We start from the raw sequence: 23,787 nt of genomic DNA, 5'->3' as shown, positions 1-23,787 counted from the left end.
CTGCCTTTTTGTTCTAGAAAGTATTTAAAAATGAGCCTTGTCACGCATGGCACACAAAAGCACATTGTTTGTTCGTAGTTAGTGCGTTTTTTCTACCTCTCCTCTGGGAAAAATGAGAACTAAGTTTCTCATGATGGCACACGCTCGCTCACCTGCTCATTGTGGGCTTGTAGCGTTTTTTTCTACCTCTCCTTGTAAAAATGAGAAGTACGTTTCTCACTGTGTCTCAAGCAGGAAACTTCTGTTTCGTTACAAAAGTGCTGACTCCTGCTCACGCTGTAGCAGCGGTCCAGTGGCGCAATGGATAACACATTTGACTAATTCCAGGTTGACACCTGGCTGGCTCGATCATAGGCTGCCTTTTTGATTTATTCAATATGTATACATGGTCGAAGGCTGCAGACAGGCCCAGTAACAAGAGGAGGGCTTGCTTCTTGGCATCTTTGATATCATCCTGTTGAATCTTTAGGTCCAGTAAGGCCGATTCAGTGCCGTGGCTTGGTTGGAAACCAGATTGGCGCAAGCCCAGGAGATTGTGTGATTCCAGTCAAAACAGGTTCTTCCCTGTTCGTCCAAAACCATCAAGGACCACATTGACACCCTTGCTCTGAATCTGGCCGACTTCTGTAACCATTCCATCACCTGTGGAATCTTCCCCTCCACTCTGAAGCATTCTCTTGTGCACCCTCTTCTCAAAAATTCCACAGCCGACCCCTCCGGCCCGGCTAACTTCGCAGGTTTCTATCACTCCTTTCCAGGGCAAACTCTTGGAAAAGCTGACCATCTCCCAGCTTAATCTTCACACCGACTCTGTTGGTTGTCTCCATGACCATCAGCCTGGCTTCAGAGCTGTCAGAAGCATGGAAACTGCTCTCCTGAACACCTGTAAAGACCTGCTGTCCAACCATGACTCTAACATCCCTTTTGGGTCCTCATCCTACTCGATTTCTCTTCTGCCTTTGACACGGTCAACCATGCCATCCTGCTCAACTGTCTCCGTGATAAGCCGGGTATCACTGATCAGGCCCTGGCCTGGATGACCTCTTTCCACTCTGATCGGCCCTCCCAGGTCCAACTTGGGTCCTTCCTTTTCGCCATCTCATTCTCTACTTGTGGTGTTCCCCACGGGTCTAACCTCTCTCCCTGGCTGTTCAACCAATACCTGGCACCCATTTCCCACCGCATTGCAGCTCTCTGCTTCAACTTTCAGTGCTATGCGGATGACACTCTGCTTGTTTTCAGGCTTCCCTCCCTCATCTCTGACCGTCTGTCTGCCATCCAGGACTGGTCTGCCGCCAATGATCTCTGCCTTAATCCCATTTAGGCAGAGATTCTCCTCATCGGCACACCTGCACCCTCCTTTCCTGCCACTCTCTGGCCGGCCTCCCTTGGCCCTCTTCCTGCTCCCACCTTTGAGGCTAAGAACCTTGGGGTCATCTTCGACTCCACACTCTCCTTTTCTTCTCACATCTCTGAGATCTCTAAGAAGTCAAACTACCAACTGTACATTTGCAGAGGTATTGTTCCTTTCCTCTCCTTCCCCCAGAAGCTTACTGTATCTAGAGCTCTGATTCTCTCTAGGCTAGACTACTGCAACAGCCTCTTTCTAAATCTGCCTGCTTCTTCTCTCTGTCCTCTGCAACTCATCCAGAACAGGACTGCAAGACGTTTCCTTGGTCTGAAGCCCAGGGATCGTATCTCTCCAGCCCTGAAATCTTTTCATTGCTCCCAGTGGCTGCAAGGGTTAAATTCAAGTCCCTCTGCATTGTCCACAAGGCTTACTGGGGCCTGGGTCCAAAATACCTTCAACTCTCCCTCCGTAAATACCTTCCCACTCGAGCTCTTTTCTCCTCCACCTCCAACTCCCTCAGGGCCGGTCGCTTCTCCAAGCAACGAGTTGGGGGTAGATCTCTTTCCTCAGCTGGGGCCTCCCTCTGGAACAGCCTGCCTGCCACACTGAAACTTGAGGAGAACCATCTCTGGTTCCGGAAGCACCTCAAGACCTTCCTCTTTGCTTCTGCCTTTGCTCTTCCGCTCCCCTGCTGATCTGACTGCTTCGGCTCCGTGCACCTGGCTACCCTCTGATTTCGGGCCAAGGTCCCTGCCCACCCAGCCGCACACCTGCACTGCCTCCTGGCAACCCTTGCACGCAATCCTTGCACTTGGGTCTGTATCTGTAACCCTACAGTGCCCTTACCTGCACTTATCAGACACCCCTTGTCTGCGCTTTAAACCTCGCACTTGCCACCCTGCTGGCTGCGCTACCAGTTGTTGTTGTTTTTATCCCTTCCTAGGCACGTTCCACCTCGCCCCTCTCCTTGCACTTTCCTCCCTCCCTCTCCCCTGCACTTGAGCATTCTCAATGTCACTGGGCCTAGGAAGATCGCTGTTTTGTCCTCCCTTCTTCCCCTCCCTTGCCTCGTCACGCTCTGAAACACGCGTGTATGAGTACGATTCAAATACAATATCATGTCATATCATAGCAGGAATCTATAGATCTGAAGATACGCAACTCCTTCAATCATTCATTGCAAACAGTAACAAACAAGGATAATTCCTCAGTGGTGTGATGGAGGCCCTTAACAGGTCTGAGGGATGTCCCCAACATCTGGAACACGATTTATCCTCCCATTACACCACTAATGAAACTTCTTTGCCTTCTCCATTGTTCAGGACGTTTTGGCATGTGCCAATTTGCACTGGACGCAGATCCCCTGCCGCTGAGGCCTCTTGGCCATGACCTTTTAGCACTGCTATGATTTGGCAAGTGAAGAATCACAACATAGGGCCACCACTAGATGCAATGTGATGTACGCTATCTGCCAAGATGGGCTACGTGCTACATGCCAACATACAGAAAGTGGAGTCTTTACTTTTTGAAGGGTCTTCCCGTGAAAGGGCTGTTTGGCGCTCACATGGCAGAATGCATGGACCTCAGAATAGAATACTTTGTGCATCTACCTACATCCGAAGAGACACTGTCAAAGGCGTGCCTGTTCACTTTGACTGCCTGTCTGATCTTGAACAACTAGCGTAGGTCTGGGGTAAGTTGAAGACTCAACAAACACGTACCTTAACTCGGTAGTGATCTGAAGATATGGAAAGGCTGGGCGAAATCTATTGGGATCAAAGGACCTCGTGTCACCTTGCCAGTCTACAGTGGTTTGATGGATAGGGGTACAGTGGGGTGGGGCAGTGGGTAGGGTAGGTCTACAGTGGTGTGGGATATTGTGGGTAGCGAAGAGTGGGGTAGGTGTAGAGTGGTTTGGGGTATAGTCAGTGGTGGTAGAGTAGGGTGGGGATAAGGGTAGATTGGGTGAGAGGGGAGAGGTGGGAATAGAGGGGGTGGGGTAGTGAGTTAAGGACAGGTAGAATTGGGTAAGATTTTTGTTATTATACCGGTAGCCATTTACAGCGGCAATTAAGCCATTAACTCACAGCAGACTGCTTAGAAACAACATAGATACCAGGGGTTGAGTTTTGGGTAGGAGGGGCAAGGAGTGGGTGGGAATGGCCAAAGAGGTAAGCATGGCCCAAGGCAGTCAATTAGACGATAAACAACCAACAATATTTAACAAATAAATAACCCAAAAAAAACCAAGTCGTGTGTCCCTCTTCACATGTCATCTCCCTCCTACCTGTACTTCAATGCAACGGTTTCGGCTTATAGGTGGTGCTTAAAATGCACAGTAGGCCATGTGCCTTCATCGCACCGGTGTTGTATACTAAACTGTTCCCCATGATAGACTGCTCGCCTGGTGTTCGGCAATCTTGGAGCCCCAACCCAACACCCTGACACAGCGATCGCCAAAAGGAAATAAAAATGTGCTGAAATGCTCCAGCCGGGCTTCTTAGTCCTGCTCTCTAAGAGGAAGGCTACAGCTCAATAAAACACCTTTTAAGAAGTAAACAAAAAATTGTATTCAATATATTATATGTTTTTTCTTAAAGTGAAAACCCCCATTTTATGTCTCTCACTTGTTGCATGTTTCGCGTTTCTGTGGCATGCACGTCGAGTACTCCTTGGCACGCCTATCACTCAGGCCTTATCTGTTTCATATCTGTATGGCACTTTTGGGGTTGATCTGGGTACAGATCATCCTCTCCGCGGATTTAACACTGAAGAGCACCGAGCACATAAAATGGTACAATACTAAAAAGTGAAAACAGTCTAAATCTGTTATTTGCGCATGAAAATGTGAGTGCTATAGTACAATAAATGAGATGCTTGGTCCGTAAAACTCGCCAGAAAATACGTGCAGAGAGTTGCAATCCGGGCAGTATCTGATGCCAAATGCGTTCTTTGTCAGATGTTTGTATGTATTGTTTTCAATAAAGTATTTAAAAATGAGCCTTCTTTAACACATGTCACATGCCTGCTTATTGTGTGTTGGTAGCGTTTTTCCTACCTCTCGCTGTAAAAATGAGAACAAAGTTTCTCGTGATGTCTCAGGCAGCCCGACCTGAGCCTCTGGTTCGTAACAAAAGTGCTGAATGCAGCACACAGTGCAGCAGCGGGCCAGTGGCGCAATGGATAACGCGTCTGCCTACGGAGCAGAAGATTCCAGGTTCGACTCCTGGCTGGCTCGTTCAAATGCTGCCTTTTTGTTCTGTATTTAAAAATGAGCCTTCTCACGCAAGGCACTCGAAAGCTCATTGTGTGTTTGTAGTCACTGTTGCAGCGTGTTTCTACCTCTACTCGGGAGAAAAAATGGGAACTACGTTATTTCTCATGATGTCTCTAACACATGGCACACGCCTGCTCATTGTCAGTTCGTAGGCGTGTTTTCAACCACCTCTCCTTATAAAAATGAGAACTAAGTTGCTCATGATGGCTCAATCCGCATGATGAGCCTCTGCGTCGTAACAAAAGTGCTGATTCCAAGAGTCACTGCAGCAGCGGGCCAGTGGCGCAATGGATAACGCGTCTGCCTACGGAGCAGAAGATTCCAGGTTCGACTCCTGGCTGGCTCGTTCGCATGCTGCCTTTTTGTTCTAGAAAGTATTTAAAAATGAGCCTTGTCACGCATGGCACACAAAAGCACATTGTTTGTTCGTAGTTAGTGCGTTTTTTCTACCTCTCCTCTGGGAAAAATGAGAACTAAGTTTCTCATGATGGCACACGCTCGCTCACCTGCTCATTGTGGGCTTGTAGCGTTTTTTTCTACCTCTCCTTGTAAAAATGAGAAGTACGTTTCTCACTGTGTCTCAAGCAGGAAACTTCTGTTTCGTTACAAAAGTGCTGACTCCTGCTCACGCTGTAGCAGCGGTCCAGTGGCGCAATGGATAACACATTTGACTAATTCCAGGTTGACTCCTGGCTGGCTCGATCATAGGCTGCCTTTTTGATTTATTCAATATGTATACATGGTCGAAGGCTGCAGACAGGCCCAGTAACAAGAGGAGGGCTTGCTTCTTGGCATCTTTGATATCATCCTGTTGAATCTTTAGGTCCAGTAAGGCCGATTCAGTGCCGTGGCTTGGTTGGAAACCAGATTGGCGCAAGCCCAGGAGATTGTGTGATTCCAGTCAAAACAGGTTCTTCCCTGTTCGTCCAAAACCATCAAGGACCACATTGACACCCTTGCTCTGAATCTGGCCGACTTCTGTAACCATTCCATCACCTGTGGAATCTTCCCCTCCACTCTGAAGCATTCTCTTGTGCACCCTCTTCTCAAAAATTCCACAGCCGACCCCTCCGGCCCGGCTAACTTCGCAGGTTTCTATCACTCCTTTCCAGGGCAAACTCTTGGAAAAGCTGACCATCTCCCAGCTTAATCTTCACACCGACTCTGTTGGTTGTCTCCATGACCATCAGCCTGGCTTCAGAGCTGTCAGAAGCATGGAAACTGCTCTCCTGAACACCTGTGAAGACCTGCTGTCCAACCATGACTCTAACATCCCTTTTGGGTCCTCATCCTACTCGATTTCTCTTCTGCCTTTGACACGGTCAACCATGCCATCCTGCTCAACTGTCTCCGTGATAAGCCGGGTATCACTGATCAGGCCCTGGCCTGGATGACCTCTTTCCACTCTGATCGGCCCTCCCAGGTCCAACTTGGGTCCTTCCTTTTCGCCATCTCATTCTCTACTTGTGGTGTTCCCCACGGGTCTAACCTCTCTCCCTGGCTGTTCAACCAATACCTGGCACCCATTTCCCACCGCATTGCAGCTCTCTGCTTCAACTTTCAGTGCTATGCGGATGACACTCTGCTTGTTTTCAGGCTTCCCTCCCTCATCTCTGACCGTCTGTCTGCCATCCAGGACTGGTCTGCCGCCAATGATCTCTGCCTTAATCCCATTTAGGCAGAGATTCTCCTCATCGGCACACCTGCACCCTCCTTTCCTGCCACTCTCTGGCCGGCCTCCCTTGGCCCTCTTCCTGCTCCCACCTTTGAGGCTAAGAACCTTGGGGTCATCTTCGACTCCACACTCTCCTTTTCTTCTCACATCTCTGACATCTCTAAGAAGTCAAACTACCAACTGTACATTTGCAGAGGTATTGTTCCTTTCCTCTCCTTCCCCCAGAAGCTTACTGTATCTAGAGCTCTGATTCTCTCTAGGCTAGACTACTGCAACAGCCTCTTTCTAAATCTGCCTGCTTCTTCTCTCTGTCCTCTGCAACTCATCCAGAACAGGACTGCAAGACGTTTCCTTGGTCTGAAGCCCAGGGATCGTATCTCTCCAGCCCTGAAATCTTTTCATTGCTCCCAGTGGCTGCAAGGGTTAAATTCAAGTCCCTCTGCATTGTCCACAAGGCTTACTGGGGCCTGGGTCCAAAATACCTTCAACTCTCCCTCCGTAAATACCTTCCCACTCGAGCTCTTTTCTCCTCCACCTCCAACTCCCTCAGGGCCGGTCGCTTCTCCAAGCAACGAGTTGGGGGTAGATCTCTTTCCTCAGCTGGGGCCTCCCTCTGGAACAGCCTGCCTGCCACACTGAAACTTGAGGAGAACCATCTCTGGTTCCGGAAGCACCTCAAGACCTTCCTCTTTGCTTCTGCCTTTGCTCTTCCGCTCCCCTGCTGATCTGTCTGCTTCGGCTCCGTGCACCTGGCTACCCTCTGATTTCGGGCCAAGGTCCCTGCCCACCCAGCCGCACACCTGCACTGCCTCCTGGCAAACCTTGCACGCAATCCTTGCACTTGGGTCTGTATCTGTAACCCTACAGTGCCCTTACCTGCACTTATCAGACACCCCTTGTCTGCGCTTTAAACCTCGCACTTGCCACCCTGCTGGCTGCGCTACCAGTTGTTGTTGTTTTTATCCCTTCCTAGGCACGTTCCACCTCGCCCCTCTCCTTTCACTTTCCTCCCTCCCTCTCCCCTGCACTTGAGCATTCTCAATGTCACTGGGCCTAGGAAGATCGCTGTTTTGTCCTCCCTTCTTCCCCTCCCTTGCCTCGTCACGCTCTGAAACACGCGTGTATGAGTACGATTCAAATACAATATCATGTCATATCATAGCAGGAATCTATAGATCTGAAGATACGCAACTCCTTCAATCATTCATTGCAAACAGTAACAAACAAGGATAATTCCACAGTGGTGTGATGGAGGCCCTTAACAGGTCTGAGGGATGTCCCCAACATCTGGAACACGATTTATCCTCCCATTACACCACTAATGAAACTTCTTTGCCTTCTCCATTGTTCAGGACGTTTTGGCATGTGCCAATTTGCACTGGACGCAGATCCCCTGCCGCTGAGGCCTCTTGGCCATGACCTTTTAGCACTGCTATGATTTGGCAAGTGAAGAATCACAACATAGGGCCACCACTAGATGCAATGTGATGTACGCTATCTGCCAAGATGGGCTACGTGCTACATGCCAACATACAGAAAGCGGAGTCTTTACTTTTTGAAGGGTCTTCCCGTGAAAGGGCTGTTTGGCGCTTACATGGCAGAATGCATGGACCTCAGAATAGAATACTTTGTGCATCTACCTACATCCGAAGAGACACTGTCAAAGGCGTGCCTGTTCACTTTGACTGCCTGTCTGATCTTGAACAACTAGCGTAGGTCTGGGGTAAGTTGAAGACTCAACAAACACGTACCTTAACTCGGTAGTGATCTGAAGATATGGAAAGGCTGGGCGAAATCTATTGGGATCAAAGGACCTCGTGTCACCTTGCCAGTCTACAGTGGTTTGATGGATAGGGGTACAGTGGGGTGGGGCAGTGGGTAGGGTAGGTCTACAGTGGTGTGGGATATTGTGGGTAGCGAAGAGTGGGGTAGGTGTAGAGTGGTTTGGGGTATAGTCAGTGGTGGTAGAGTAGGGTGGGGATAAGGGTAGATTGGGTGAGAGGGGAGAGGTGGGAATAGAGGGGGTGGGGTAGTGAGTTAAGGACAGGTAGAATTGGGTAAGATTTTTGTTATTATACCGGTAGCCATTTACAGCGGCAATTAAGCCATTAACTCACAGCAGACTGCTTAGAAACAACATAGATACCAGGGGTTGAGTTTTGGGTGGGAGGGGCAAGGAGTGGGTGGGAATGGCCAAAGAGGTAAGCATGGCCCAAGGCAGTCAATTAGACGATAAACAACCAACAATATTTAACAAATAAATAACCCAAAAAAAACCAAGTCGTGTGTCCCTCTTCACATGTCATCTCCCTCCTACCTGTACTTCAATGCAACGGTTTCGGCTTATAGGTGGTGCTTAAAATGCACAGTAGGCCATGTGCCTTCATCGCACCGGTGTTGTATACTAAACTGTTCCCCATGATAGACTGCTCGCCTGGTGTTCGGCAATCTTGGAGCCCCAACCCAACACCCTGACACAGCGATCGCCAAAAGGAAATAAAAATGTGCTGAAATGCTCCAGCCGGGCTTCTTAGTCCTGCTCTCTAAGAGGAAGGCTACAGCTCAATAAAACACCTTTTAAGAAGTAAACAAAAAATTGTATTCAATATATTATATGTTATTTTCTTAAAGTGAAAAACCCCATTTTATGTCTCTCACTTGTTGCATGTTTCGCGTTTCTGTGGCATGCATGTCGAGTACTCCTTGGCACGCCTATCACTCAGGCCTTACCTGTTTCATATCTGTATGGCACTTTTGGGGTTGATCTGGGTACAGATCATCCTCTCCCGCGGATTTAACACTGAAGAGCACCGAGCACATAAAATGGTACAATACTAAAAAGTGAAAACAGTCTAAATCTGTTATTTGCGCATGAAAATGTGAGTGCTATCGTACAATAAATGAGATGCTTGGTCCGTAAAACTCGCCAGAAAATACGTGCAGACAGTTGCAATCCGGGCAGTATCTGATGCCAAATGTGTTCTTTGTCAGATGTGTGTATGTATTGTTTTCAATAAAGTATTTAAAAATGAGCCTTCTTTAACACATGTCACACGCCTGCTTATTGTGTGTTGGTAGCGTTTTTCCTACCTCTCGCTGTAAAAATGAGAACAAAGTTTCTCGTGATGTCTCAGGCAGCCCGACCTGAGCCTCTGGTTCGTAACAAAAGTGCTGAATGCAGCTCACAGTGCAGCAGCGGGCCAGTGGCGCAATGGATAACGCGTCTGCCTACGGAGCAGAAGATTCCAGGTTCGACTCCTGGCTGGCTCGTTCAAATGCTGCCTTTTTGTTCTGTATTTAAAAATGAGCCTTCTCACGCAAGGCACTCGAAAGCTCATTGTGTGTTTGTAGTCACTGTTGCAGCGTGTTTCTACCTCTACTCGGGAGAAAAAATGGGAACTACGTTATTTCTCATGATGTCTCTAACACATGGCACACGCCTGCTCATTGTCAGTTCGTAGGCGTGTTTTCAACCACCTCTCCTTATAAAAATGAGAACTAAGTTGCTCATGATGGCTCAATCCGCATGATGAGCCTCTGCGTCGTAACAAAAGTGCTGATTCCAAAAGTCACTGCAGCAGAGGGCCAGTGGCGCAATGGATAACGCGTCTGCCTACGGAGCAGAAGGTTCCAGGTTCGACTCCTGGCTGGCTCGTTCGCATGCTGCCTTTTTGTTCTAGAAAGTATTTAAAAATGAGCCTTGTCACGCATGGCACACAAAAGCACATTGTTTGTTCGTAGTTAGTGCGTTTTTTCTACCTCTCCTCTGGGAAAAATGAGAACTAAGTTTCTCATGATGGCACACGCTCGCTCACCTGCTCATTGTGGGCTTGTAGCGTTTTTTTCTACCTCTCCTTGTAAAAATGAGAAGTACGTTTCTCACTGTGTCTCAAGCAGGAAACTTCTGTTTCGTTACAAAAGTGCTGACTCCTGCTCACGCTGTAGCAGCGGTCCAGTGGCGCAATGGATAACACATTTGACTAATTCCAGGTTGACACCTGGCTGGCTCGATCATAGGCTGCCTTTTTGATTTATTCAATATGTATACATGGTCGAAGGCTGCAGACAGGCCCAGTAACAAGAGGAGGGCTTGCTTCTTGGCATCTTTGATATCATCCTGTTGAATCTTTAGGTCCAGTAAGGCCGATTCAGTGCCGTGGCTTGGTTGGAAACCAGATTGGCGCAAGCCCAGGAGATTGTGTGATTCCAGTCAAAACAGGTTCTTCCCTGTTCGTCCAAAACCATCAAGGACCACATTGACACCCTTGCTCTGAATCTGGCCGACTTCTGTAACCATTCCATCACCTGTGGAATCTTCCCCTCCACTCTGAAGCATTCTCTTGTGCACCCTCTTCTCAAAAATTCCACAGCCGACCCCTCCGGCCCGGCTAACTTCGCAGGTTTCTATCACTCCTTTCCAGGGCAAACTCTTGGAAAAGCTGACCATCTCCCAGCTTAATCTTCACACCGACTCTGTTGGTTGTCTCCATGACCATCAGCCTGGCTTCAGAGCTGTCAGAAGCATGGAAACTGCTCTCCTGAACACCTGTGAAGACCTGCTGTCCAACCATGACTCTAACATCCCTTTTGGGTCCTCATCCTACTCGATTTCTCTTCTGCCTTTGACACGGTCAACCATGCCATCCTGCTCAACTGTCTCCGTGATAAGCCGGGTATCACTGATCAGGCCCTGGCCTGGATGACCTCTTTCCACTCTGATCGGCCCTCCCAGGTCCAACTTGGGTCCTTCCTTTTCGCCATCTCATTCTCTACTTGTGGTGTTCCCCACGGGTCTAACCTCTCTCCCTGGCTGTTCAACCAATACCTGGCACCCATTTCCCACCGCATTGCAGCTCTCTGCTTCAACTTTCAGTGCTATGCGGATGACACTCTGCTTGTTTTCAGGCTTCCCTCCCTCATCTCTGACCGTCTGTCTGCCATCCAGGACTGGTCTGCCGCCAATGATCTCTGCCTTAATCCCATTTAGGCAGAGATTCTCCTCATCGGCACACCTGCACCCTCCTTTCCTGCCACTCTCTGGCCGGCCTCCCTTGGCCCTCTTCCTGCTCCCACCTTTGAGGCTAAGAACCTTGGGGTCATCTTCGACTCCACACTCTCCTTTTCTTCTCACATCTCTGAGATCTCTAAGAAGTCAAACTACCAACTGTACATTTGCAGAGGTATTGTTCCTTTCCTCTCCTTCCCCCAGAAGCTTACTGTATCTAGAGCTCTGATTCTCTCTAGGCTAGACTACTGCAACAGCCTCTTTCTAAATCTGCCTGCTTCTTCTCTCTGTCCTCTGCAACTCATCCAGAACAGGACTGCAAGACGTTTCCTTGGTCTGAAGCCCAGGGATCGTATCTCTCCAGCCCTGAAATCTTTTCATTGCTCCCAGTGGCTGCAAGGGTTAAATTCAAGTCCCTCTGCATTGTCCACAAGGCTTACTGGGGCCTGGGTCCAAAATACCTTCAACTCTCCCTCCGTAAATACCTTCCCACTCGAGCTCTTTTCTCCTCCACCTCCAACTCCCTCAGGGCCGGTCGCTTCTCCAAGCAACGAGTTGGGGGTAGATCTCTTTCCTCAGCTGGGGCCTCCCTCTGGAACAGCCTGCCTGCCACACTGAAACTTGAGGAGAACCATCTCTGGTTCCGGAAGCACCTCAAGACCTTCCTCTTTGCTTCTGCCTTTGCTCTTCCGCTCCCCTGCTGATCTGTCTGCTTCGGCTCCGTGCACCTGGCTACCCTCTGATTTCGGGCCAAGGTCCCTGCCCACCCAGCCGCACACCTGCACTGCCTCCTGGCAAACCTTGCACGCAATCCTTGCACTTGGGTCTGTATCTGTAACCCTACAGTGCCCTTACCTGCACTTATCAGACACCCCTTGTCTGCGCTTTAAACCTCGCACTTGCCACCCTGCTGGCTGCGCTACCAGTTGTTGTTGTTTTTATCCCTTCCTAGGCACGTTCCACCTCGCCCCTCTCCTTTCACTTTCCTCCCTCCCTCTCCCCTGCACTTGAGCATTCTCAATGTCACTGGGCCTAGGAAGATCGCTGTTTTGTCCTCCCTTCTTCCCCTCCCTTGCCTCGTCACGCTCTGAAACACGCGTGTATGAGTACGATTCAAATACAATATCATGTCATATCATAGCAGGAATCTATAGATCTGAAGATACGCAACTCCTTCAATCATTCATTGCAAACAGTAACAAACAAGGATAATTCCACAGTGGTGTGATGGAGGCCCTTAACAGGTCTGAGGGATGTCCCCAACATCTGGAACACGATTTATCCTCCCATTACACCACTAATGAAACTTCTTTGCCTTCTCCATTGTTCAGGACGTTTTGGCATGTGCCAATTTGCACTGGACGCAGATCCCCTGCCGCTGAGGCCTCTTGGCCATGACCTTTTAGCACTGCTATGATTTGGCAAGTGAAGAATCACAACATAGGGCCACCACTAGATGCAATGTGATGTACGCTATCTGCCAAGATGGGCTACGTGCTACATGCCAACATACAGAAAGCGGAGTCTTTACTTTTTGAAGGGTCTTCCCGTGAAAGGGCTGTTTGGCGCTTACATGGCAGAATGCATGGACCTCAGAATAGAATACTTTGTGCATCTACCTACATCCGAAGAGACACTGTCAAAGGCGTGCCTGTTCACTTTGACTGCCTGTCTGATCTTGAACAACTAGCGTAGGTCTGGGGTAAGTTGAAGACTCAACAAACACGTACCTTAACTCGGTAGTGATCTGAAGATATGGAAAGGCTGGGCGAAATCTATTGGGATCAAAGGACCTCGTGTCACCTTGCCAGTCTACAGTGGTTTGATGGATAGGGGTACAGTGGGGTGGGGCAGTGGGTAGGGTAGGTCTACAGTGGTGTGGGATATTGTGGGTAGCGAAGAGTGGGGTAGGTGTAGAGTGGTTTGGGGTATAGTCAGTGGTGGTAGAGTAGGGTGGGGATAAGGGTAGATTGGGTGAGAGGGGAGAGGTGGGAATAGAGGGGGTGGGGTAGTGAGTTAAGGACAGGTAGAATTGGGTAAGATTTTTGTTATTATACCGGTAGCCATTTACAGCGGCAATTAAGCCATTAACTCACAGCAGACTGCTTAGAAACAACATAGATACCAGGGGTTGAGTTTTGGGTGGGAGGGGCAAGGAGTGGGTGGGAATGGCCAAAGAGGTAAGCATGGCCCAAGGCAGTCAATTAGACGATAAACAACCAACAATATTTAACAAATAAATAACCCAAAAAAAACCAAGTCGTGTGTCCCTCTTCACATGTCATCTCCCTCCTACCTGTACTTCAATGCAACGGTTTCGGCTTATAGGTGGTGCTTAAAATGCACAGTAGGCCATGTGCCTTCATCGCACCGGTGTTGTATACTAAACTGTTCCCCATGATAGACTGCTCGCCTGGTGTTCGGCAATCTTGGAGCCCCAACCCAACACCCTGACACAGCGATCGCCAAAAGGAAATAAAAATGTGCTGAAATGCTCCAGCCGGGCTTCTTAGTCCTGCTCTCTAAGAGGAAGGCTACAGCTCAATAAAACACCTTTTAAGAAGTAAACAAAAAATTGTATTCAATATATTATATGTTATTTTCTTAAAGTGAAAAACCCCATTTTATGTCTCTCACTTGTTGCATGTTTCGCGTTTCTGTGGCATGCATGTCGAGTACTCCTTGGCACGCCTATCACTCAGGCCTTACCTGTTTCATATCTGTATGGCACTTTTGGGGTTGATCTGGGTACAGATCATCCTCTCCCGCGGATTTAACACTGAAGAGCACCGAGCACATAAAATGGTACAATACTAAAAAGTGAAAACAGTCTAAATCTGTTATTTGCGCATGAAAATGTGAGTGCTATCGTACAATAAATGAGATGCTTGGTCCGTAAAACTCGCCAGAAAATACGTGCAGACAGTTGCAATCCGGGCAGTATCTGATGCCAAATGTGTTCTTTGTCAGATGTGTGTATGTATTGTTTTCAATAAAGTATTTAAAAATGAGCCTTCTTTAACACATGTCACACGCCTGCTTATTGTGTGTTGGTAGCGTTTTTCCTACCTCTCGCTGTAAAAATGAGAACAAAGTTTCTCGTGATGTCTCAGGCAGCCCGACCTGAGCCTCTGGTTCGTAACAAAAGTGCTGAATGCAGCTCACAGTGCAGCAGCGGGCCAGTGGCGCAATGGATAACGCGTCTGCCTACGGAGCAGAAGATTCCAGGTTCGACTCCTGGCTGGCTCGTTCAAATGCTGCCTTTTTGTTCTGTATTTAAAAATGAGCCTTCTCACGCAAGGCACTCGAAAGCTCATTGTGTGTTTGTAGTCACTGTTGCAGCGTGTTTCTACCTCTACTCGGGAGAAAAAATGGGAACTACGTTATTTCTCATGATGTCTCTAACACATGGCACACGCCTGCTCATTGTCAGTTCGTAGGCGTGTTTTCAACCACCTCTCCTTATAAAAATGAGAACTAAGTTGCTCATGATGGCTCAATCTGCATGATGAGCCTCTGCGTCGTAACAAAAGTGCTGATTCCAAAAGTCACTGCAGCAGAGGGCCAGTGGCGCAATGGATAACGCGTCTGCCTACGGAGCAGAAGATTCCAGGTTCGACTCCTGGCTGGCTCGTTCGCATGCTGCCTTTTTGTTCTAGAAAGTATTTAAAAATGAGCCTTGTCACGCATGGCACACAAAAGCACATTGTTTGTTCGTAGTTAGTGCGTTTTTTCTACCTCTCCTCTGGGAAAAATGAGAACTAAGTTTCTCATGATGGCACACGCTCGCTCACCTGCTCATTGTGGGCTTGTAGCGTTTTTTTCTACCTCTCCTTGTAAAAATGAGAAGTACGTTTCTCACTGTGTCTCAAGCAGGAAACTTCTGTTTCGTTACAAAAGTGCTGACTCCTGCTCACGCTGTAGCAGCGGTCCAGTGGCGCAATGGATAACACATTTGACTAATTCCAGGTTGACACCTGGCTGGCTCGATCATAGGCTGCCTTTTTGATTTATTCAATATGTATACATGGTCGAAGGCTGCAGACAGGCCCAGTAACAAGAGGAGGGCTTGCTTCTTGGCATCTTTGATATCATCCTGTTGAATCTTTAGGTCCAGTAAGGCCGATTCAGTGCCGTGGCTTGGTTGGAAACCAGATTGGCGCAAGCCCAGGAGATTGTGTGATTCCAGTCAAAACAGGTTCTTCCCTGTTCGTCCAAAACCATCAAGGACCACATTGACACCCTTGCTCTGAATCTGGCCGACTTCTGTAACCATTCCATCACCTGTGGAATCTTCCCCTCCACTCTGAAGCATTCTCTTGTGCACCCTCTTCTCAAAAATTCCACAGCCGACCCCTCCGGCCCGGCTAACTTCGCAGGTTTCTATCACTCCTTTCCAGGGCAAACTCTTGGAAAAGCTGACCATCTCCCAGCTTAATCTTCACACCGACTCTGTTGGTTGTCTCCATGACCATCAGCCTGGCTTCAGAGCTGTCAGAAGCATGGAAACTGCTCTCCTGAACACCTGTAAAGACCTGCTGTCCAACCATGACTCTAACATCCCTTTTGGGTCCTCATCCTACTCGATTTCTCTTCTGCCTTTGACACGGTCAACCATGCCATCCTGCTCAACTGTCTCCGTGATAAGCCGGGTATCACTGATCAGGCCCTGGCCTGGATGACCTCTTTCCACTCTGATCGGCCCTCCCAGGTCCAACTTGGGTCCTTCCTTTTCGCCATCTCATTCTCTACTTGTGGTGTTCCCCACGGGTCTAACCTCTCTCCCTGGCTGTTCAACCAATACCTGGCACCCATTTCCCACCGCATTGCAGCTCTCTGCTTCAACTTTCAGTGCTATGCGGATGACACTCTGCTTGTTTTCAGGCTTCCCTCCCTCATCTCTGACCGTCTGTCTGCCATCCAGGACTGGTCTGCCGCCAATGATCTCTGCCTTAATCCCATTTAGGCAGAGATTCTCCTCATCGGCACACCTGCACCCTCCTTTCCTGCCACTCTCTGGCCGGCCTCCCTTGGCCCTCTTCCTGCTCCCACCTTTGAGGCTAAGAACCTTGGGGTCATCTTCGACTCCACACTCTCCTTTTCTTCTCACATCTCTGACATCTCTAAGAAGTCAAACTACCAACTGTACATTTGCAGAGGTATTGTTCCTTTCCTCTCCTTCCCCCAGAAGCTTACTGTATCTAGAGCTCTGATTCTCTCTAGGCTAGACTACTGCAACAGCCTCTTTCTAAATCTGCCTGCTTCTTCTCTCTGTCCTCTGCAACTCATCCAGAACAGGACTGCAAGACGTTTCCTTGGTCTGAAGCCCAGGGATCGTATCTCTCCAGCCCTGAAATCTTTTCATTGCTCCCAGTGGCTGCAAGGGTTAAATTCAAGTCCCTCTGCATTGTCCACAAGGCTTACTGGGGCCTGGGTCCAAAATACCTTCAACTCTCCCTCCGTAAATACCTTCCCACTCGAGCTCTTTTCTCCTCCACCTCCAACTCCCTCAGGGCCGGTCGCTTCTCCAAGCAACGAGTTGGGGGTAGATCTCTTTCCTCAGCTGGGGCCTCCCTCTGGAACAGCCTGCCTGCCACACTGAAACTTGAGGAGAACCATCTCTGGTTCCGGAAGCACCTCAAGACCTTCCTCTTTGCTTCTGCCTTTGCTCTTCCGCTCCCCTGCTGATCTGACTGCTTCGGCTCCGTGCACCTGGCTACCCTCTGATTTCGGGCCAAGGTCCCTGCCCACCCAGCCGCACACCTGCACTGCCTCCTGGCAACCCTTGCACGCAATCCTTGCACTTGGGTCTGTATCTGTAACCCTACAGTGCCCTTACCTGCACTTATCAGACACCCCTTGTCTGCGCTTTAAACCTCGCACTTGCCACCCTGCTGGCTGCGCTACCAGTTGTTGTTGTTTTTATCCCTTCCTAGGCACGTTCCACCTCGCCCCTCTCCTTGCACTTTCCTCCCTCCCTCTCCCCTGCACTTGAGCATTCTCAATGTCACTGGGCCTAGGAAGATCGCTGTTTTGTCCTCCCTTCTTCCCCTCCCTTGCCTCGTCACGCTCTGAAACACGCGTGTATGAGTACGATTCAAATACAATATCATGTCATATCATAGCAGGAATCTATAGATCTGAAGATACGCAACTCCTTCAATCATTCATTGCAAACAGTAACAAACAAGGATAATTCCTCAGTGGTGTGATGGAGGCCCTTAACAGGTCTGAGGGATGTCCCCAACATCTGGAACACGATTTATCCTCCCATTACACCACTAATGAAACTTCTTTGCCTTCTCCATTGTTCAGGACGTTTTGGCATGTGCCAATTTGCACTGGACGCAGATCCCCTGCCGCTGAGGCCTCTTGGCCATGACCTTTTAGCACTGCTATGATTTGGCAAGTGAAGAATCACAACATAGGGCCACCACTAGATGCAATGTGATGTACGCTATCTGCCAAGATGGGCTACGTGCTACATGCCAACATACAGAAAGTGGAGTCTTTACTTTTTGAAGGGTCTTCCCGTGAAAGGGCTGTTTGGCGCTCACATGGCAGAATGCATGGACCTCAGAATAGAATACTTTGTGCATCTACCTACATCCGAAGAGACACTGTCAAAGGCGTGCCTGTTCACTTTGACTGCCTGTCTGATCTTGAACAACTAGCGTAGGTCTGGGGTAAGTTGAAGACTCAACAAACACGTACCTTAACTCGGTAGTGATCTGAAGATATGGAAAGGCTGGGCGAAATCTATTGGGATCAAAGGACCTCGTGTCACCTTGCCAGTCTACAGTGGTTTGATGGATAGGGGTACAGTGGGGTGGGGCAGTGGGTAGGGTAGGTCTACAGTGGTGTGGGATATTGTGGGTAGCGAAGAGTGGGGTAGGTGTAGAGTGGTTTGGGGTATAGTCAGTGGTGGTAGAGTAGGGTGGGGATAAGGGTAGATTGGGTGAGAGGGGAGAGGTGGGAATAGAGGGGGTGGGGTAGTGAGTTAAGGACAGGTAGAATTGGGTAAGATTTTTGTTATTATACCGGTAGCCATTTACAGCGGCAATTAAGCCATTAACTCACAGCAGACTGCTTAGAAACAACATAGATACCAGGGGTTGAGTTTTGGGTAGGAGGGGCAAGGAGTGGGTGGGAATGGCCAAAGAGGTAAGCATGGCCCAAGGCAGTCAATTAGACGATAAACAACCAACAATATTTAACAAATAAATAACCCAAAAAAAACCAAGTCGTGTGTCCCTCTTCACATGTCATCTCCCTCCTACCTGTACTTCAATGCAACGGTTTCGGCTTATAGGTGGTGCTTAAAATGCACAGTAGGCCATGTGCCTTCATCGCACCGGTGTTGTATACTAAACTGTTCCCCATGATAGACTGCTCGCCTGGTGTTCGGCAATCTTGGAGCCCCAACCCAACACCCTGACACAGCGATCGCCAAAAGGAAATAAAAATGTGCTGAAATGCTCCAGCCGGGCTTCTTAGTCCTGCTCTCTAAGAGGAAGGCTACAGCTCAATAAAACACCTTTTAAGAAGTAAACAAAAAATTGTATTCAATATATTATATGTTTTTTCTTAAAGTGAAAACCCCCATTTTATGTCTCTCACTTGTTGCATGTTTCGCGTTTCTGTGGCATGCACGTCGAGTACTCCTTGGCACGCCTATCACTCAGGCCTTATCTGTTTCATATCTGTATGGCACTTTTGGGGTTGATCTGGGTACAGATCATCCTCTCCGCGGATTTAACACTGAAGAGCACCGAGCACATAAAATGGTACAATACTAAAAAGTGAAAACAGTCTAAATCTGTTATTTGCGCATGAAAATGTGAGTGCTATAGTACAATAAATGAGATGCTTGGTCCGTAAAACTCGCCAGAAAATACGTGCAGAGAGTTGCAATCCGGGCAGTATCTGATGCCAAATGCGTTCTTTGTCAGATGTTTGTATGTATTGTTTTCAATAAAGTATTTAAAAATGAGCCTTCTTTAACACATGTCACATGCCTGCTTATTGTGTGTTGGTAGCGTTTTTCCTACCTCTCGCTGTAAAAATGAGAACAAAGTTTCTCGTGATGTCTCAGGCAGCCCGACCTGAGCCTCTGGTTCGTAACAAAAGTGCTGAATGCAGCACACAGTGCAGCAGCGGGCCAGTGGCGCAATGGATAACGCGTCTGCCTACGGAGCAGAAGATTCCAGGTTCGACTCCTGGCTGGCTCGTTCAAATGCTGCCTTTTTGTTCTGTATTTAAAAATGAGCCTTCTCACGCAAGGCACTCGAAAGCTCATTGTGTGTTTGTAGTCACTGTTGCAGCGTGTTTCTACCTCTACTCGGGAGAAAAAATGGGAACTACGTTATTTCTCATGATGTCTCTAACACATGGCACACGCCTGCTCATTGTCAGTTCGTAGGCGTGTTTTCAACCACCTCTCCTTATAAAAATGAGAACTAAGTTGCTCATGATGGCTCAATCCGCATGATGAGCCTCTGCGTCGTAACAAAAGTGCTGATTCCAAGAGTCACTGCAGCAGCGGGCCAGTGGCGCAATGGATAACGCGTCTGCCTACGGAGCAGAAGATTCCAGGTTCGACTCCTGGCTGGCTCGTTCGCATGCTGCCTTTTTGTTCTAGAAAGTATTTAAAAATGAGCCTTGTCACGCATGGCACACAAAAGCACATTGTTTGTTCGTAGTTAGTGCGTTTTTTCTACCTCTCCTCTGGGAAAAATGAGAACTAAGTTTCTCATGATGGCACACGCTCGCTCACCTGCTCATTGTGGGCTTGTAGCGTTTTTTTCTACCTCTCCTTGTAAAAATGAGAAGTACGTTTCTCACTGTGTCTCAAGCAGGAAACTTCTGTTTCGTTACAAAAGTGCTGACTCCTGCTCACGCTGTAGCAGCGGTCCAGTGGCGCAATGGATAACACATTTGACTAATTCCAGGTTGACTCCTGGCTGGCTCGATCATAGGCTGCCTTTTTGATTTATTCAATATGTATACATGGTCGAAGGCTGCAGACAGGCCCAGTAACAAGAGGAGGGCTTGCTTCTTGGCATCTTTGATATCATCCTGTTGAATCTTTAGGTCCAGTAAGGCCGATTCAGTGCCGTGGCTTGGTTGGAAACCAGATTGGCGCAAGCCCAGGAGATTGTGTGATTCCAGTCAAAACAGGTTCTTCCCTGTTCGTCCAAAACCATCAAGGACCACATTGACACCCTTGCTCTGAATCTGGCCGACTTCTGTAACCATTCCATCACCTGTGGAATCTTCCCCTCCACTCTGAAGCATTCTCTTGTGCACCCTCTTCTCAAAAATTCCACAGCCGACCCCTCCGGCCCGGCTAACTTCGCAGGTTTCTATCACTCCTTTCCAGGGCAAACTCTTGGAAAAGCTGACCATCTCCCAGCTTAATCTTCACACCGACTCTGTTGGTTGTCTCCATGACCATCAGCCTGGCTTCAGAGCTGTCAGAAGCATGGAAACTGCTCTCCTGAACACCTGTGAAGACCTGCTGTCCAACCATGACTCTAACATCCCTTTTGGGTCCTCATCCTACTCGATTTCTCTTCTGCCTTTGACACGGTCAACCATGCCATCCTGCTCAACTGTCTCCGTGATAAGCCGGGTATCACTGATCAGGCCCTGGCCTGGATGACCTCTTTCCACTCTGATCGGCCCTCCCAGGTCCAACTTGGGTCCTTCCTTTTCGCCATCTCATTCTCTACTTGTGGTGTTCCCCACGGGTCTAACCTCTCTCCCTGGCTGTTCAACCAATACCTGGCACCCATTTCCCACCGCATTGCAGCTCTCTGCTTCAACTTTCAGTGCTATGCGGATGACACTCTGCTTGTTTTCAGGCTTCCCTCCCTCATCTCTGACCGTCTGTCTGCCATCCAGGACTGGTCTGCCGCCAATGATCTCTGCCTTAATCCCATTTAGGCAGAGATTCTCCTCATCGGCACACCTGCACCCTCCTTTCCTGCCACTCTCTGGCCGGCCTCCCTTGGCCCTCTTCCTGCTCCCACCTTTGAGGCTAAGAACCTTGGGGTCATCTTCGACTCCACACTCTCCTTTTCTTCTCACATCTCTGACATCTCTAAGAAGTCAAACTACCAACTGTACATTTGCAGAGGTATTGTTCCTTTCCTCTCCTTCCCCCAGAAGCTTACTGTATCTAGAGCTCTGATTCTCTCTAGGCTAGACTACTGCAACAGCCTCTTTCTAAATCTGCCTGCTTCTTCTCTCTGTCCTCTGCAACTCATCCAGAACAGGACTGCAAGACGTTTCCTTGGTCTGAAGCCCAGGGATCGTATCCCTCCAGCCCTGAAATCTTTTCATTGCTCCCAGTGGCTGCAAGGGTTAAATTCAAGTCCCTCTACATTGTCCACAAGGCTTACTGGGGCCTGGGTCCAAAATACCTTCAACTCTCCCTCCGTAAATACCTTCCCACTCGAGCTCTTTTCTCATCCACCTCCAACTCCCTCAGGGCCGGTCGCTTCTCCAAGCAACGAGTTGGGGGTAGATCTCTTTCCTCAGCTGGGGCCTCCCTCTGGAACAGCCTGCCTGCCACACTGAAACTTAAGGAGAACCATCTCTGGTTCCGGAAGCACCTCAAGACCTTCCTCTTTGCTTCTGCCTTTGCTCTTCCGCTCCCCTGCTGATCTGTCTGCTTCGGCTCCGTGCACCTGGCTACCCTCTGATTTCGGGCCAAGGTCCCTGCCCACCCAGCCGCACACCTGCACTGCCTCCTGGCAACCCTTGCACGCAATCCTTGCACTTGGGTCTGTATCTGTAACCCTACAGTGCCCTTACCTGCACTTATCAGACACCCCTTGTCTGCGCTTTAAACCTCGCACTTGCCACCCTGCTGGCTGCGCTACCAGTTGTTGTTGTTTTTATCCCTTCCTAGGCACGTTCCACCTCGCCCCTCTCCTTGCACTTTCCTCCCTCCCTCTCCCCTGCACTTGAGCATTCTCAATGTCACTGGGCCTAGGAAGATCGCTGTTTTGTCCTCCCTTCTTCCCCTCCCTTGCCTCGTCACGCTCTGAAACACGCGTGTATGAGTACGATTCAAATACAATATCATGTCATATCATAGCAGGAATCTATAGATCTGAAGATACGCAACTCCTTCAATCATTCATTGCAAACAGTAGCAAACAAGGATGATTCCTCAGTGGTGTGATGGAGGCCCTTAACAGGTCTGAGGGATGTCCCCAACATCTGGAACACGATTTATCCTCCCATTACACCACTAATGAAACTTCTTTTCCTTCTCCATTGTTCAGGACGTTTTGGCATGTGCCAATTTGCACTGGACGCAGATCCCCTGCCGCTGAGGCCTCTTGGCCTTGACCTTTTAGCACTGCTATGATTTGGCAAGTGAAGAATCACAACATGGGGCCACCACTAGATGCAATGTGATGTACGCTATCTGCCAAGATGGGCTACGTGCTACATGCCAACATACAGAAAGCGGAGTCTTTACTTTTTGAAGGGTCTTCCCGTGAAAGGGCTGTTTGGCGCTTACATGGCAGAATGCATGGACCTCAGAATAGAATACTTTGTGCATCTACCTACATCCGAAGAGACACTGTCAAAGGCGTGCCTGTTCACTTTGACTGCCTGTCTGATCTTGAACAACTAGCGTAGGTCTGGGGTAAGTTGAAGACTCAACAAACACGTACCTTAACTCGGTAGTGATCTGAAGATATGGAAAGGCTGGGCGAAATCTATTGGGATCAAAGGACCTCGTGTCACCTTGCCAGTCTACAGTGGTTTGATGGATAGGGGTACAGTGGGGTGGGGCAGTGGGTAGGGTAGGTGTACAGTGGTGTGGGATATTGTGGGTAGCGAAGAGTGGGGTAGGTGTAGAGTGGTTTGGGGTATAGTCAGTGGTGGTAGAGTAGGGTGGGGATAAGGGTAGATTGGGTGAGAGGGGAGAGGTGGGAATAGAGGGGGTGGGGTAGTGAGTTAAGGTCAGGTAGAATTGGGTAAGATTTTTGTTATTATACCGGTAGCCATTTACAGCGGCAATTAAGCCATTAACTCACAGCAGACTGCTTAGAAACAACATAGATACCAGGGGTTGAGTTTTGGGTGGGAGGGGCAAGGAGTGGGTGGGAATGGCCAAAGAGGTAAGCATGGCCCAAGGCAGTCAATTAGACGATAAACAACCAACAATATTTAACAAATAAATAACCCAAAAAAAAACAAGTCGTGTGTCCCTCTTCACATGTCATCTCCCTCCTACCTGTACTTCAATGCAACGGTTTCGGCTTATAGGTGGTGCTTAAAATGCACAGTAGGCCATGTGCCTTCATCGCACCGGTGTTGTATACTAAACTGTTCCCCATGATAGACTGCTCGCCTGGTGTTCGGCAATCTTGGAGCCCCAACCCAACACCCTGACACAGCGATCGCCAAAAGGAAATAAAAATGTGCTGAAATGCTCCAGCCGGGCTTCTTAG

The 23,787-nt window shown here is 48.9% G+C and overlaps 8 non-coding genes across 8 annotated transcripts; all 8 read left to right on the top strand.

Moving 5' to 3' along the window:
* Positions 1-4,516: 4,516 nt before the first annotated feature.
* TRNAR-ACG (transfer RNA arginine (anticodon ACG)) lies at positions 4,517-4,589 on the top strand. The gene has a single exon. It is a non-coding gene; the product is annotated as a tRNA-Arg (tRNA).
* A 312-nt stretch (positions 4,590-4,901) lies between these two features.
* On the top strand, positions 4,902-4,974 carry TRNAR-ACG (transfer RNA arginine (anticodon ACG)). The gene has a single exon. It is a non-coding gene; the product is annotated as a tRNA-Arg (tRNA).
* Positions 4,975-9,500: 4,526 nt separating this feature from the next.
* On the top strand, positions 9,501-9,573 carry TRNAR-ACG (transfer RNA arginine (anticodon ACG)). Its single transcript has one exon. It is a non-coding gene; the product is annotated as a tRNA-Arg (tRNA).
* A 312-nt stretch (positions 9,574-9,885) lies between these two features.
* Positions 9,886-9,958, top strand: TRNAR-ACG (transfer RNA arginine (anticodon ACG)). The gene has a single exon. It is a non-coding gene; the product is annotated as a tRNA-Arg (tRNA).
* A 4,526-nt stretch (positions 9,959-14,484) lies between these two features.
* Positions 14,485-14,557, top strand: TRNAR-ACG (transfer RNA arginine (anticodon ACG)). The gene has a single exon. It is a non-coding gene; the product is annotated as a tRNA-Arg (tRNA).
* Positions 14,558-14,869: 312 nt separating this feature from the next.
* Positions 14,870-14,942, top strand: TRNAR-ACG (transfer RNA arginine (anticodon ACG)). Its single transcript has one exon. It is a non-coding gene; the product is annotated as a tRNA-Arg (tRNA).
* Positions 14,943-19,466: 4,524 nt separating this feature from the next.
* Positions 19,467-19,539, top strand: TRNAR-ACG (transfer RNA arginine (anticodon ACG)). The gene has a single exon. It is a non-coding gene; the product is annotated as a tRNA-Arg (tRNA).
* A 312-nt stretch (positions 19,540-19,851) lies between these two features.
* Positions 19,852-19,924, top strand: TRNAR-ACG (transfer RNA arginine (anticodon ACG)). The gene has a single exon. It is a non-coding gene; the product is annotated as a tRNA-Arg (tRNA).
* The last annotated feature ends 3,863 nt before the right edge of the window (positions 19,925-23,787 follow it).

Source organism: Ambystoma mexicanum, chromosome 13 (genome assembly GCF_040938575.1).
Source record: "Ambystoma mexicanum isolate Mex_15411 chromosome 13, UKY_AmexF1_1, whole genome shotgun sequence".
Lineage (NCBI taxonomy): Eukaryota > Metazoa > Chordata > Amphibia > Caudata > Ambystomatidae > Ambystoma > Ambystoma mexicanum.
This window is presented reverse-complemented; position numbering and strand designations above follow the sequence as displayed.